Here is a 13,900-nt window from a genome sequence, read left to right on the forward strand (position 1 = left end):
GTCATAAGTCTTAAATTGACCTACCAATTTGCAATTGCATCAGTGAAAAACCACTACAACTAGTTTTTTTCCTAATCAATTCTGTGGCAAAATTTACAATCCTTCCACTGTTACATTTGATCAGTTTGTAGATGAGGTGATATGTAAAAAAACAAAAACAAAAACATGGCTAATAGATGCTCTTGTGGAAATGATATAAATCATCTTAGTGAACATAACTTAAGTTTTAGTCCCCAGAGAGTTACTGAACTAAGAAAATATTAACCAACAAATGTACTAAATGCTTATACTCAAAGTGAACTGCGCTTGTTGCTAGGGGAGGCAGTTGGGTAAAGGCATGGTCCCTAAGATCATGGAATTTTTTATGGTGTGGTAAGAGGCATGTGGTGTAAGTATAGAGAAGATACCATGTTACATAATCATTACATCAGATAAAAATAAATCCACCTTACTGGGCCTTGTTTTTCTCGTTTTTAAATTTAAATTGAAATGGTTGGACTCGTTTTTTCAAAGGAAATTTTTGGAAATTTGAGAATTGGTCCCACTTCCTGGAAGCGAGTGAAACTTTGAGAGACAGCAAAAATGTTCAGAGACAAAACCCCCCAATAACTTCACAGTCTCCCTAAAAAATCGGCCTCTAGGTTTGGATTCAAGGTACCAAAACTTTCAAGTTTTTCCAACTTCACCTCACTCGTCCAAGTCCTTGTGACTTTTTCATGGAAATGTTTGGGATGGAGCATCCCCTGGTCTGGGAATCTTTGAGTTGTCAGAGCCTCTCAATGCAGCGGCTCTGGACCCATCTCTGCTTTAACCAGGGGGCTCAGGAACTCATCCCATCACTGAATCACAGCGCCCCAAAGCTGCCGCTTACCCCCCTTATATACAAGAAATCCCTCTAGGAGAGGTCTGGATTAGAGTAATAGCAACAAGCAGAAGAGAATTGTGGCGGCAGGTGCGGGGGCCATTCTTATCCGGCTCTGGGCAACAGAAAATCTAGAGGTTTCATTCAAAGCAGCCAAGGTTTCATCAATCAGGAGGGCGAAGCTAGCTCCGGTTGCCAGGCAACCTGCCTGATTCCCCGGCGGGGACAGGACCGCCCCCTCCACCCTCACTATCTCTCCCCAGCGGTGGGACGCATAGTCGCCATTGGCCTCCAAAGCCTCGCGCCGCCCTCCCATTGGCCGGAAGGCGCTCTCTCTCTGCTCCCGTTGGTTCTCGCAGCCTTTCGCCGCTTACCATTGGCCGGCCTTCTCTCGGGCCACACGACGTCATTCCCTCACCCCATTTCCTCTGCTGCCCTATCCTACCGCCGCCTGGACCTGCCGTAAGGGGAAGCCCGCGTGAGACCACACCCCCTCCCGTTCTCTCTGATTGGCGAGAAGGGGCAGGGGAGGCGGGAGCCGCCAGACGGCTGAGCGGGCTGCGATTGGAGGCTGGGGCCGCCGCTCCGCCTTTCTACCGACTCTTAGTTATGAGGGAGTTGGGACAAGCAGGCGAGCTATAAAGGTGCTGGTGGAGGGGGAGCCCCCGCTCACTTTTCTCTTCGTGTCTTGTGGCGTCCGGCTCGAATCTCCGGCCGCTCCTGGGTGAGTGCCTCGGGCGGGGTTAGAGAATCAGCCGAAGGCTAGGGAGGGGTCGGAGGGTGTCTAACCTGGCCGAGGGAGAGGGTGGCGGGTGCCCTTGACTAGGCCCCGGGGAGCTGCGGGTGCGAGCCGGGGCGCCGGGGTCAGGCTGGCCCGGGGAGGAGCTGGGAGCGGCCCGGCCGGTGTCCGCGAGAGCCTCCCACCTGCAGCCCGAACGTAGACAGCCTGGTCGAAGGCGGCAGTGTGGACGAGGTTAGAGGGAAAACGAGGAGCCAGCAAGTGAGGATGGAGGGAGCGCCAGGACCAAATGAAAGGGGGTGGAATCTGTCCTGCACGTATTGAACGCTTACTGTATGCCAGGCAGTGGGCTGAGTAACTGAGGGAGCGGAGAGATGGAGCACTCCAAAAGCAAGTGAGTTAGTGACTACTATGTGATGGGCTCGGAGAGCGCCCTTGGAGGACTAGACTTAGATGGAGATGGAATGATCATCGATAAGTAATTGTCTAGTCCCTACTACAGCCAAGTAGCCTTAGCTGAAGAGGTAGAGGAATCAATCCGCAAGTATTTGTTAAATGCCTACTGTTTAAAAAAAAAAAAAAAAAAAAAAACCCGTCACGGTGCGGGCCCTGCAGAACGAGACTTAGCTGGAGAGATGGAGCCATCCATCCATCCGAGTCATTGTTAGAATCTCTTATGTACCAGTACTGAGTTACGTAGATGGAGAAGCCAGACTCCCGAAGCAAAGATCGGACAGTCTGCAGATATAAGTGCTTATTGCGGGCCAGGTGCTGTGCTCTCTCTGGGCGTGGTAAGTGAGAGAGAGAGGAGGCGATGCTAGCACAAAGAACGCACCGCCACCTGCGGAAGGAGCTTTTTGTTATGGAAGAGACAAAGACTCTTAGAGATGGGTTGGAAGGGAAAGCAAGGGAGAATGGAGGGAGGGATTCAGTTGCATTCAAGGACCATTTACTAAGCTTCTGTTAGATGGGGATGTCTCTGTTAGATGGGTGTGAATCTGGGTGGAGTTGGAGGGCTGTTGTGTGGCGAGCGGAGTCTTCCCATTGTAGTAGAAAAGTAGGAGTCTGGCAAGGAGATCTGTGAAGCAATTTGTGGACTTGTATACTCAAACTCTATACTTCAAAAATAGAACGCGGTATTTTCTCCTTTGATTGTTGAGGTTACCAATATCCTTCCATCACCGGGCTCAACCTTCCTGTCATCCTGCCAGCCTTCACAAACCAGTGCGTTGTCTGATGTTGCCCTTTCTGCTCCCTTCACAGCCTTTTCTTGTATTTGGCACCTTCTCTACATTTAACAAAGCCCCACCCTTAGTACCTAGTTACTTCTCTACTGGACTGCTTAGCTTTCTAACTGGTCCTGGCCTCAGGCTAAGCTCCCTCTATCTACTATTCTCCCATCAGCTACCTAGGAGATTGTCCACAAGTTAGGTCTGACCGTGTCTTTTCTCCACCCTCCCTCTCATTCCCCCAGCAAACTCCAGGGGGTATCTTTTGTCCCGGAACAAATATGAAGATTCTTTTAGGAAATGGGGGAGGAGGGGATTATAGTCTTTTTTTTTTTTTTTGCTACTTGATTCTTTCTACTTTTTCAGTCTCCTTTTATTTGATTCCACTCTACAACCCTACTGTCCAGCTACTGGAATTTCCTTTACCTTCACTGGCTGATGGCTTTTTCTTGAAATGTTTTCCTTCATGAGTTCTACCTTCTAGTTCCCTTGACTCAGCTCAAATGCCACTCTCTTCCATATAGGTAAAGTGTCCCAGTTTTCTTTCCTTCTTCCTTACAGATTACTTATTCTTTCCCCTGGGTATATCTTGTTAAGTTGTCTTGTCATTAAAATATTAGTTCCTCGATGAGAGGGACGGTGTCCTTTTCTTTGTATTCCAGGGTTTATTTATTAAATTGACTGGTACTAGTAAAAAATCTGTGTGAGGGCTGCTAGGTAGTTCAGGAGATAGAGCAGATTCTAAAGTCAGGAGGACCTGAGTTAAAATTCCATATTCGACACTATCAGCACAATTCACCTAAGGCCTCAATATTTTTTTTTAAAATATTATTTATTTATTTTCTGATGATAGGCATTGATATAAGTTTGGAAGTAAAGCATTTTCAACATAAAGGCTTGGGATGTTAACTGGTTTTAAAGATCTCACTTTAAATTAAATCTCTCACTCCCACTTAAACTCTCCCTATCCCCTGCAGGTTCACTAGTTTATTTTAGCCATTCTATTATTCTTTAACAGGCTTATTCATCATTCTGTAATAGTACTTCCTTCTTGGCTTCTTTACTTCACTGAAATTAGTTGTGACTTCTCCCAGAAACGTTACATAGTAGTCTTAGGTACAAATAAGTAATTTTTAAGAAATGTAAGTAATCCATTGATATATAGTGATAACTTGAAAGATGGTTAAGGTGGTTTTAATCTTTTAGACAAAAGAAACTTAAATTTTGGGAGGTTTAATTGTTTTTGGGTGTTTTTTTTGTTTTTGTTTTTTGTTTTGTATTTGCGTTAGGTGTTTATTTTTCTGCTTGCATCTTCTGCAGCCCCTCCCTCTTACAGTATGTCAATTTATTGTGCTGATATATTGAGGTGTTTTTTTTTTGTTGTTTTTTTTTTTAATAAGAACTAACATTGATTGTCCAAACAGTATATAAAGAGACAGTGATAAAGGTCATAACAAATTAAGATTAAGATTCTATAGTGGGGCAGCTAGGTGGCGCAGTGGATAGAGCACCAACCCTGAATTCAGGAGGATCCGAGTTCAAATCTGGCCTCAGACAATTAACACTTCCTAGCTGTGTGACCCTGGGCAAGTCAATCTCAATTGCCTCAGCCAAAAAAAAAAAAAAAAAGTGTGTGTGTGTACACATACACACACACACATACATATATTATATATTCTATGGTAATAAAGATAATATTGGTGTCTGTTTGACAAATCTCTCCCTTCAGATGGGATTTTTAAAAACTTTAAGCAGAAAGTATTTATTAAGCATCTAGTATATACCAGACCTCAGCCTAGGAGCTTATTCAAAGATAAAAATGAAATATCTGACATTCTATAGACTTGGATAACATTCTCTGTACAAATGTTGTTTTTATGACCCTAGTTATGTATAAAAGGAAGGTCTAAAAAATGGAGTCCTTGTACTCTGTTTATACCAGCCTTGTGCCCACCAACTGGCGTCTTCTTGCAGGCAATTTGGCCTTCCTGGAGGCCAAATATCTGTCTATCCCTTTACTATCAATAAAGACTTTATTTTGATACAGCATTGAGTAGAGAATTCATTCGCTACGGAACCTGTCCTTGGTTATTTTGGGGAAGGAGAGAGGTTAATCAGACCCAGGAGAAGAGCTAATCCATCTCGGCTTAGAGCCTCCAATTTACTCCTCATCATTTAATATAAAAGATAGTGGGAACTAGGGAAGAATTAGCAGCTCGAGGAGCATGTAAGATGTCAAATTTGAGCAGAAATTTGAACCAAACTAGAGGCTGAGATGAAGGAGTATGTTCTAGCCATAGTGAACAACCTGTATGCAAAAGCACCTTTTGGGTGAGGAATATCAAGAAATCTAGTTTGGCTGCTCATAGTGGAATCCAAGAAGATTTTGGTGAAATGTTAGGCATTCTCTAATCACATCTAGGAAGAAATATGGATGTGTCTAAAGGAATGTAGAAAATCCTATTATAAGGGATATTTCTATGAGAATCACTTTGTGAATTCTTACTTTAAATATTTAAAACATGAGGTAGTGAAGGTTCTCTCTAAAACTTCTCTTAGAGCCCATTTCAAGTCTGCCCCTTTAACATTTAGAGGCCGGTCCAATCCTAGTCCTATAACAAAGCTGGAGGTGAAGTGATGTTCTTGTACTGAGTTAACCTCAATAGCACTATAGCACCATCCTTTTCCAGATCTAGCTTGTACAAAACTTGAATATAAGATATTGTGGTTAAGTTGATAAGTGTCAAGGATGAAAAGAGATGTGATAAGTTTTTTTTAAAGTCACTATAATTTTATTTAGTTTTGCATATTTTATTTTTTGTGAGTCTGGGCTACCAGCTAGAGAGGCTAGATCTCCATCCAGGTCCCGTTTGCTACATCCTAGATAAGATTAAGTTAAGGATAAATTTTATTGGAGGAGATAGATGTTAATCTGGTGTGATATAATCATACCCAAAAAAGTTATTTTTCAGTGTATATACATATATCTGTTTTTCTTTTTTTAAGTCGTTGTTTCACTAGAGTCTGATTCTTTGTGATCCCAGTTGAGGTTTTCTCAAGAAGATATTGAAGTGGTTAACTACTTCCTTTTCCAACTCACTTTACCATAGAGGAAACTGAAACAAATGGGATTAAGTGATTTGCCCAGGGTCATATAGTCTTAATTGAATTTGAAGACTTCCTGACTCTAGAGCCTGTACTCTATCCACTGTGGCACCTAACTTCTCATTTTAAAAATGCATATTCTTTGAGGGTAGCCAACTGTATAATATTTTAAACTTTTTTTCCCCTAACAAAATGCTTTTTGGTCTTTTTCCTGTTAATTATGGGATTGATTACTGAGATTTTAGTCAGAATTAGGGAAAGCATTGGACCTTTAACTCAGAATAAAAATTCTTCTAAAAGGGATAGCTAGATGGCAGTTAGCTTTCTACTTAGAAGGAACTGAGTTAAAATCCAGTCTCAGATACTTACTAGATGTGTGATCCCAGGCAAGTCACTCAATCCTATTTGTCTCAGTTTCCTTAATTGTAAAATGAGCTGGCGAAGAAAATGACAAACTGAACGCTTCAGTACCTTTGCCAAGAAGATCCCAAACAGGAGCATGAAGAGTCAAACATTAAAGAAAATGACTGAAAAAAAAAATGGTAGAGAAGAATATAGAGGTTGGTGGAAGCTTGGGGTTCCTGGGATCAAAGTGAATTTTGGGATTTTGCCTTGGGCTGTATCCCTATCAGATATTCAATTAACAGGTTATTACAGTAGTTGCATACAATGACTATAATTACATCATTCAACATCATCCTTTTTAGAAACAAGCTAGCATGCATTCTTTGATCTTTTTTCCCCCTTTAACCCATTGGACAGTTGACTTAATGCTGTTTTATTAAATCGTAAGACTTTTGGTCTGAAAGAATGTTTACAAAAATATTTTAATTGAGTAGTGCTTTATTTACAGATTTCTTTCACATATATCTTCTTAAACGACCACAAATATGTGGCTTGTGTGTTGTTTCCATTTTACTGATGAGGAAGTGTACTCAAGTGGGTTATATGCTAGGTAACATAAATAGAAAGAGGAGCAATTTTAGCATTATAAATTTAGAGATAGAAGGGACCTTAGAAATCATACATCTAATATCCTCATCTTGGAGATTAGGAAGCAGGCTGAAACGTTTGGCAAACAAAAGCTTTTAATGACCAGCATTTGGAATAGGTATGATGTGAGCAAATATAAAAGGTTAAACAGGGGGGGAAAAAAGATTTGCCACCTCTAGGACTCTGAATTCTGCTATTTTCCAACTTCTTATAGAATGACTTTGAGGAAGTCACAATATTTTGTGCTTTCATTTAGTATCATAAATAAGTCACACAGCAAAGTGTCAGAGGCGGGATTTTTGTTTTCTGACTCCTTTCACTGCATCTCCCAGTACTGTGGTCTTTCCTCCCTATGATTAATTTTTTTTTCCGGACTTCTCAGAAATGGTATTCATATAATTCTTATAAACACATATTAAGCTTATTTGCTCCTTACTTGTTTAGAGAGATACTGTAAAGTTGTGTGGAAATGGTTGGACTTGGAAATAGAAGATTGGGATTTGACTCCTATCCCCATTATTTAATAATAGCTTTCTAATTTTGGGTGATTTATTTAATCTCTTTGAGGCTTCTCTTGTATTAAATGTGTGTGGAGAATGGTACTGCTTCCTTTACAGACCTCATAAGCGAAGGATGGCCCGAGGGCCAGATGGCCCTGGCTAAGGACATTTATGCGGCCTGCCTAGTTATGGCAAATGTGCTGAGGGATGGAGACAGTGTGAGTTTTTTGTTTTTACTATAGTCCGGCCCTCCAACAGTCTGAGGGACAATGAACTGGCCCCCTATTTTAAAAGTTTGAGGACCACTGTCATAAGGAGTGCAAAGATGGATAAGAACAAATTGTTACAGGTTAAGATCATTGGATTTAGGATAAATGAAACATTTATATATTGTAGAATTAGTACTAAGTGATACATGAATGGTTTACCCTCTTGTTCCCCTTGGGGAAGAGTTGTTGCTTTTTCACTAAGATGTTCAGAGATGCCCCAGGAAAGAATAATCAGTTATTCCTTCAGGTATGCATAGGATATCCAGGTCTTCTGAGTTGTATTTCAGTAGAGGGAAACACATCAGTATATTCATGCATTAGAAGTACTACATATCAGAACCGGATTGTTCCCTCCCAGGGAAGGTGTTTGAAAAAAACATTAATAATAACTTAGTGGTCTGTGTTTAGAAACTAGTTTGCCAGAAAGATTTATTTAATAAAGACATTCTCCAAGCAAACCATTTCTAGCTTGAAGAAAAAGGTCCAAATTGGCATGCTTCTGACATTATCATCACACTTTTGGTAACTTTTATAGGAAACTTGAAAAAAAGAGGACAAAAATCTTAAAACCCAACCTGAGTTAACATTCCAGAATTGAGTAATTCTATATCTCCTTCTTCCTAGATCACTCTTGTAAAGGATTTCATGGATTCATCCTGTAGATCTGTATTAAGAATCCAAATTGAATATAGTTTGAATGTCTCCCTTTTGAATAGAAGAGGTTACTTCTCAGGAAATGGATGCTGTCTATTCCTTTCAGGGGATAGAGGAAGAGGAGGAAGTTGCCCTTACATGGGTCCGTATCTTTTTAGGGTGGGGAAAGTTAATTATACTAGTATTTCTAGAGAAACTAAAAGGGATTTTTATTTTTTATTTATTTTTTTTTTTTGCAATGCAATTGGGGTTAAACAACTTGCACAGAGTCACATAGCTAGTATGGGTCTGAGGCTGGATTTGAACTTGGGTCCTCCTGACTTCAGAGCCAGTAGCTGCCTCCTAAAAAAGGGAATAAGTTTCCACAAAGGGAGATTTCCAATTCATTATTGGGTTAATTTCTCAATTGAAGAATCTTTTCACCTCTAATATACTTGGTAAAATGGACAGTTCTTTCTCCCCAATCTTTCCCAAAGTTCTTCAGAAGCAAGATATTCCAACTTATAACATTAGATGATATGTTGTCTTTTAAATTTAATTGATGAGTAAAAGAAGCATACTGTATATCTCTAAGAAATTGTTAAATAAGGAAGCTAATCCGATTAGTGAGCCACAGTTCAGAAGATAATAGAAATAAACTGAGAAGAAAATTGGTTGTAATTCCTGACTTTAATTTAAATATATTTTGAAAAAAACCTCTTTCAGAATCAGTCATGTGTCCAAAGAAAGAAACCAGAAAAAAATGCTGAAAATCTAAGAGTATGAATTTATATATAAAGAGGTTAGCTAAGTAGGAGACTGGGTAAAAAGTGTAATTAATTTATGAATACTACGTAGTCTTTATATGTCTCAGCTTCCTTATTTATTAAACTAGTTATTCTGTCATACTTCTCTGTGCTCATTTTTTCCCCATTTCTATAATACTTTGTAACTTTAGAGTGACGGTGGGATTAAGCCTATTGACTTAACATTTAAGTCCATCTCCTCCATCATAATATTTAAAATAAAATTTAGAAACAGCTTTATTGACTTGCTTTTGCTACCTGACATTCCTAGAGCAATTTTAATTATGCTAAAGAACCACAGCTACCTTGAACTTTAGGAAGGGAAAGAAAAGAATTGCAGGGGACCAGGCACAATTGCTTGTCCTTATACTCCCTGTCAGAGTAATGTAGATTGCAAAATTAGGCTTAATCCCTTTCTTGAATGGCATCATAGTCACATTTTGGATATATTTTTTTTTTGTTTTGTTTTCTCACACAGTTTATATAATCAGTATTCAAATGATATGACAGTTGAATGAGGGGGAAATGAATGCCTTGAAGTATATGGCCTTTGGATGCCTGAGCAAAATTTCTTCAAAAAGAAGGAATACTATTTACTGTTAGGTTGAAATGAAAAATTTCTTTGCAATAAGGTTTCCTGTGTAGTCTGTTTATTAGCAATACATAATTTGCAGATTGCATAGCAAGGATTTTTCAAGAAAGCTAGAGGAAATTCTCCAGTAATTAGGTAGATTCATTTTGGAGGATTTATTGGAGGATATAAACAGGAGTCTGATATAAGAAGAATGAATTGATTGGTATCTGGTTATTTCATTGTTGTAGGGATAGAATACCTGAAGTAATACAAAGATAGAACTTTAGCTTAAAAAGATTTTAAATCTTCTGAAGTCACCATGGGTATTGGAGGGTAAGAAAAGGAACAAACATTTGTTTTAAGTGCCTTACAAAGATTATCTCATTTGATCCATAGTGTTATATTATCCCCATTTTACAGCTGGGGCAACTGAAGCAGAAGTTAAGTAACTTGCCCAGAGTCACCCAGTTAGTAAATATGTGAGGCTGCATTTGAACTCAGGACTTTCTGACTCCAGGCTAATCACTCAATTGAAGATTCTCTTCACCTCTAGTATACATGGGTAGAGTGGACATTATTCTCTCTCCAACCTTCCTCAAAGTTCTTCAGAAACAGGATAGTTCAACTGATAATATCAGGTGATATGTTGTTTTTTAAATTTAGTTGATGAGCAAAAGAAGATAATTAGCTCACTGTATATTCTTGTAAGGAGTTATTAAATAATTTAAGAATTTGATATAGTCTTCATATAAATAATTAAAACTTTGCAGGGAGTTATCAAGTTGTCAGGCTAGTTCATGTATTAGATTTGACAATAATCTTGTGAGGGACCAAGAGGGAACTTATTTTTTGAAGATTCTAGTCATTTTTTTCATGTAATGGAAACAGACTGAGTACTAAGCTAAAGAAGTCTTAAGTCATTACCTTGCCATTTTATTTCTGCTTAAAACAAGGATGACTCCCCTGTATCTTGTTGCTGACAGATGCTGATTCTTATCTCATGTTGTCAGGCTTAAGGAAAAGAAAATATGAAATAATTATTCAATGTGGCAGTAATCCACCCCTAAAAAAGACATAAAGGTAATAAAGGTCTGAACAAATTCTCTTACTTATTTCATTTTGCCCTAAATACTTTAGTTAGAAAAATGATGTCCCACAAAAAGTCATGCAAAGTATTATAGTATTCATCTATTAATTAAGAAATTAAATTCAGAAGGTCATGGAATTAAGATTCCATGCTTAAGGGAACTTCAGAGGTCCTCTATCTAGCCCAACCCCCTATGTCTGAACAAGCATCTTTTCTATTGAATATCCAATAAGTAGACATCTAGACTTTACCTGAAGACCCCCAGGGAATGGAACATATTTCCTGAGCCAATCCAGTGACTTAGGTCTCATTTGTTGGTTTGAAACCCAAATGTGCTTCTTTGTGACTTTTACCTAATGTTCCTGCATTTGCCTACGACCCCCCCACAGCTACATGACAACCTCAGGTATTTGATCTATATACTTGAACACTACCATGCCCAAGTTAAACCTTTGCAAAACTATTCTCTGCTTCTGTCCCTTCTCACCACTTGATACATGTCCCTTTCTAAGTTCCATCTCTTCTCTCTCAGTATCAGGCTGGAGTCGTACTCGGTTTTAGAGTTGAATCAAATTATTCTTATCAATTTTAACAACAACAAAAAGAATCTACTCTTGGTCTTGGTCTAAAATTATTGTAAATGTAAAATTTGTCTGTACCTCTTGCCCAATTTGTTTAGTAATTGAAATCAAACCGTATTCCATGTACTCTAGTTAAGCAATGAAGTGTTTATCCTAGCAAAATACTTTTGAATTTGAGGTGGTTTTTTTTTTTTTTTTTTTTTTTTTTTTTTTTTTTTAATGTGAATGGTGATTTGTGACTTAAAAAAAAATCTTATGAAATTCCTAGTGCTTGGAAAAGGAGACAGAGTGACAGACCTGGAGACTGAAATCCTCTATTCCTCAAACAGGTATGTCAGTCCTGCTAATGGCCAGTGCTTGATAACTCTTCTAAGGTAACAAAAGAAATCCTCTGCTTTTGAGTAAGGAGAGGAAATAAACATTTATAATCCTGGAATAGTGACTTATGTATAGATTGCATATATAATTTTTAAAAAGACACAACCATCACCAAAAAAACCCTTTTGGTTGCTTCCCCTAGTCTTAATATTAATGCATATTTCATTTATTAGAATGACTTCTTGTGTTTTTGTTACTTCTGTTTCTGCTCAGAAGATCATATCTGGAATTCATATCTCCAGTCATAGTCCACAGATCATAGTTCCTTACTTTACAGATTAGGAAACTGAGGCCTAGAAGTGAAGTTGTGTGTGATTAGTACAGCCAAGTATTGAACCTTGGTCTTCTGTCCTCAAATTGTATTTGTGTGTTGTTCATCCAAAGTTAACAGAGACAACATTCTTTTCAAACTTAAGTTGAAAAACTGAGAAGAAATTTTACTTCTTAAGGTTCATCTATCAAGGCCATTTATTGAGAGTTCAAAAAAATAAAGGGAACAAAATTGCAAACATATATTGTTTGTTCAGTAGTAAGTGTGATTTTTTTTCCCCCCCTCTTTTTGTGTACCATGGAAAGAACATTAAGCAGGAAGTCAGGCAATCACAAGTCACTCTTGTGCTTTTTTGTTTGTTTTTGTTGTTTTGCTGAGGCAGTTGGGATTAAGTAACTTGCCTCAGATCATACAGCTAGGAAGTATTAAATGTCTGAAACCAAATTTGAACTCAAGGTCCTCCTGACTTCAGGGCCTGTGTTTTATCCACTGTGCCACCTACCTGCCTCCACAAAGTCACTCTTGTGACTTGGACTTTTAAATGTAACCTCAGAATCTTGATTTACTTCACCTTTGAGAGAAGTGATTTCTACAATAATATAATTTTTTTTTTTTTGAAATGGCCTTGTTTGTCCCTATAGTTGAATTCTCTTTGATACATTCACCTTTATTTTGTGGATCAGAGGAAATATTGCTTTATGTTATATATAAATAGTAGCTGTGCTTTGGGTAATGTTTTTGAAGGTAAAGTGATACAAGGACTTTTTGTAGACTATGTATACATGTCCAAAACTACGAGGAAGTTAAACATGTACATTATGGTTGATCAAACCAGTTATTCAAGTATGTGTTCTCACTGCTTTATGATTGAGTTGAAACATTATTGCTGAAAAACTCCCTTCCCACAATGTAGTTCTTGTAAATCAGCTTCTTGTTTGATTATTTGTTTATGTATGATCTTTGACATATAATGTTGGTGTTAGATTAAGACCTTGATCAGTATTTCCCAAACTTTATAATTTAAAGGAAAATTCCTAATTAGCTACAATACCCCTATAGAAGAAGGAAGAATGTACTCTCTGGTCCACTGATTAAAAACTGGCTTTAGGGAACATGATAAGAATAGTGTTTCAATTGATGATTTTAGACTTAAGTGACAGAGAAAGAACACAAGACATACAACTTGGAAAATTGATGCCTTGACTTTTGGCGACAAAAGAGAGGATCTGTTGATCATCTTTATTCAAAGTGATTCTACCCTCTCCTGAGCTCAGATTCAAAAAGATTGTTGTTGTCATTTTCAGTCATGTCTGACTCTTCATGTGACCCCATTTGAGGTTTTGTTGACAAAAGTAGTATGCTGTTTCTTGTGGCTCATTTTACAGATGAGGAAAGAGAGTTAAGTGACTTGCCCATGGGGTCACATAACTAGTGTTTGAAAATGCACCCCATCTATGCCACAAAACTGCAAGGAAAAACATGAGTTTTGGCATGTGTTGTCAAGAAGGTATAGGCTCAAGAGACCTACCTTGGCTTGGTAGGGAGGAATTAAACCTATGTGGAAAGCCATTCTTGCTTATAGTATTCTTTGAAATAAATGTACTGATGCTCAGATTCACTTCTTGGAAGACATTGTTCTAAATAATGGGAACTTTGCACATTATACTGTGCTAAAGGAACTTTTAAATAAAGATTGTTAGATGACTAGGTACTATAATGAAAGATGGTTCTTAGTGACTTTGTTAGTATCATTTTGTTACGGTACCTTCCTGTACCATTATGTATTGGAATTTGTAAGCCAGAGTTCAATAAATGAGTGAATTTTGATTTAATTTTTTTATGCTTTGCCAAAATCATTGTTTATGAAGTTATA

At 38.3% G+C, this 13,900-nt stretch overlaps 1 protein-coding gene across 2 annotated transcripts in view; it reads left to right on the plus strand.

Moving 5' to 3' along the window:
• Positions 1-1,443: 1,443 nt before the first annotated feature.
• The window catches only part of HMGCS1 (3-hydroxy-3-methylglutaryl-CoA synthase 1), a 28,042-nt gene continuing 15,585 nt past the window's right edge, over positions 1,444-13,900 (plus strand). The window contains exons 1-2 of one of the 2 annotated variants that reach the window (XM_074282573.1): positions 1,461-1,586; positions 11,647-11,707. The gene's annotated coding sequence lies outside the window, so the exon portion shown is untranslated. Of the gene's footprint in view, positions 1,587-11,646; positions 11,708-13,900 lie in introns of both variants that reach the window. The other variant, XM_074282574.1, reaches the window with a different exon arrangement.

This window comes from Sminthopsis crassicaudata, chromosome 1, assembly GCF_048593235.1.
Source record: "Sminthopsis crassicaudata isolate SCR6 chromosome 1, ASM4859323v1, whole genome shotgun sequence".
In the NCBI taxonomy this organism is placed as follows: domain Eukaryota; kingdom Metazoa; phylum Chordata; class Mammalia; order Dasyuromorphia; family Dasyuridae; genus Sminthopsis; species Sminthopsis crassicaudata.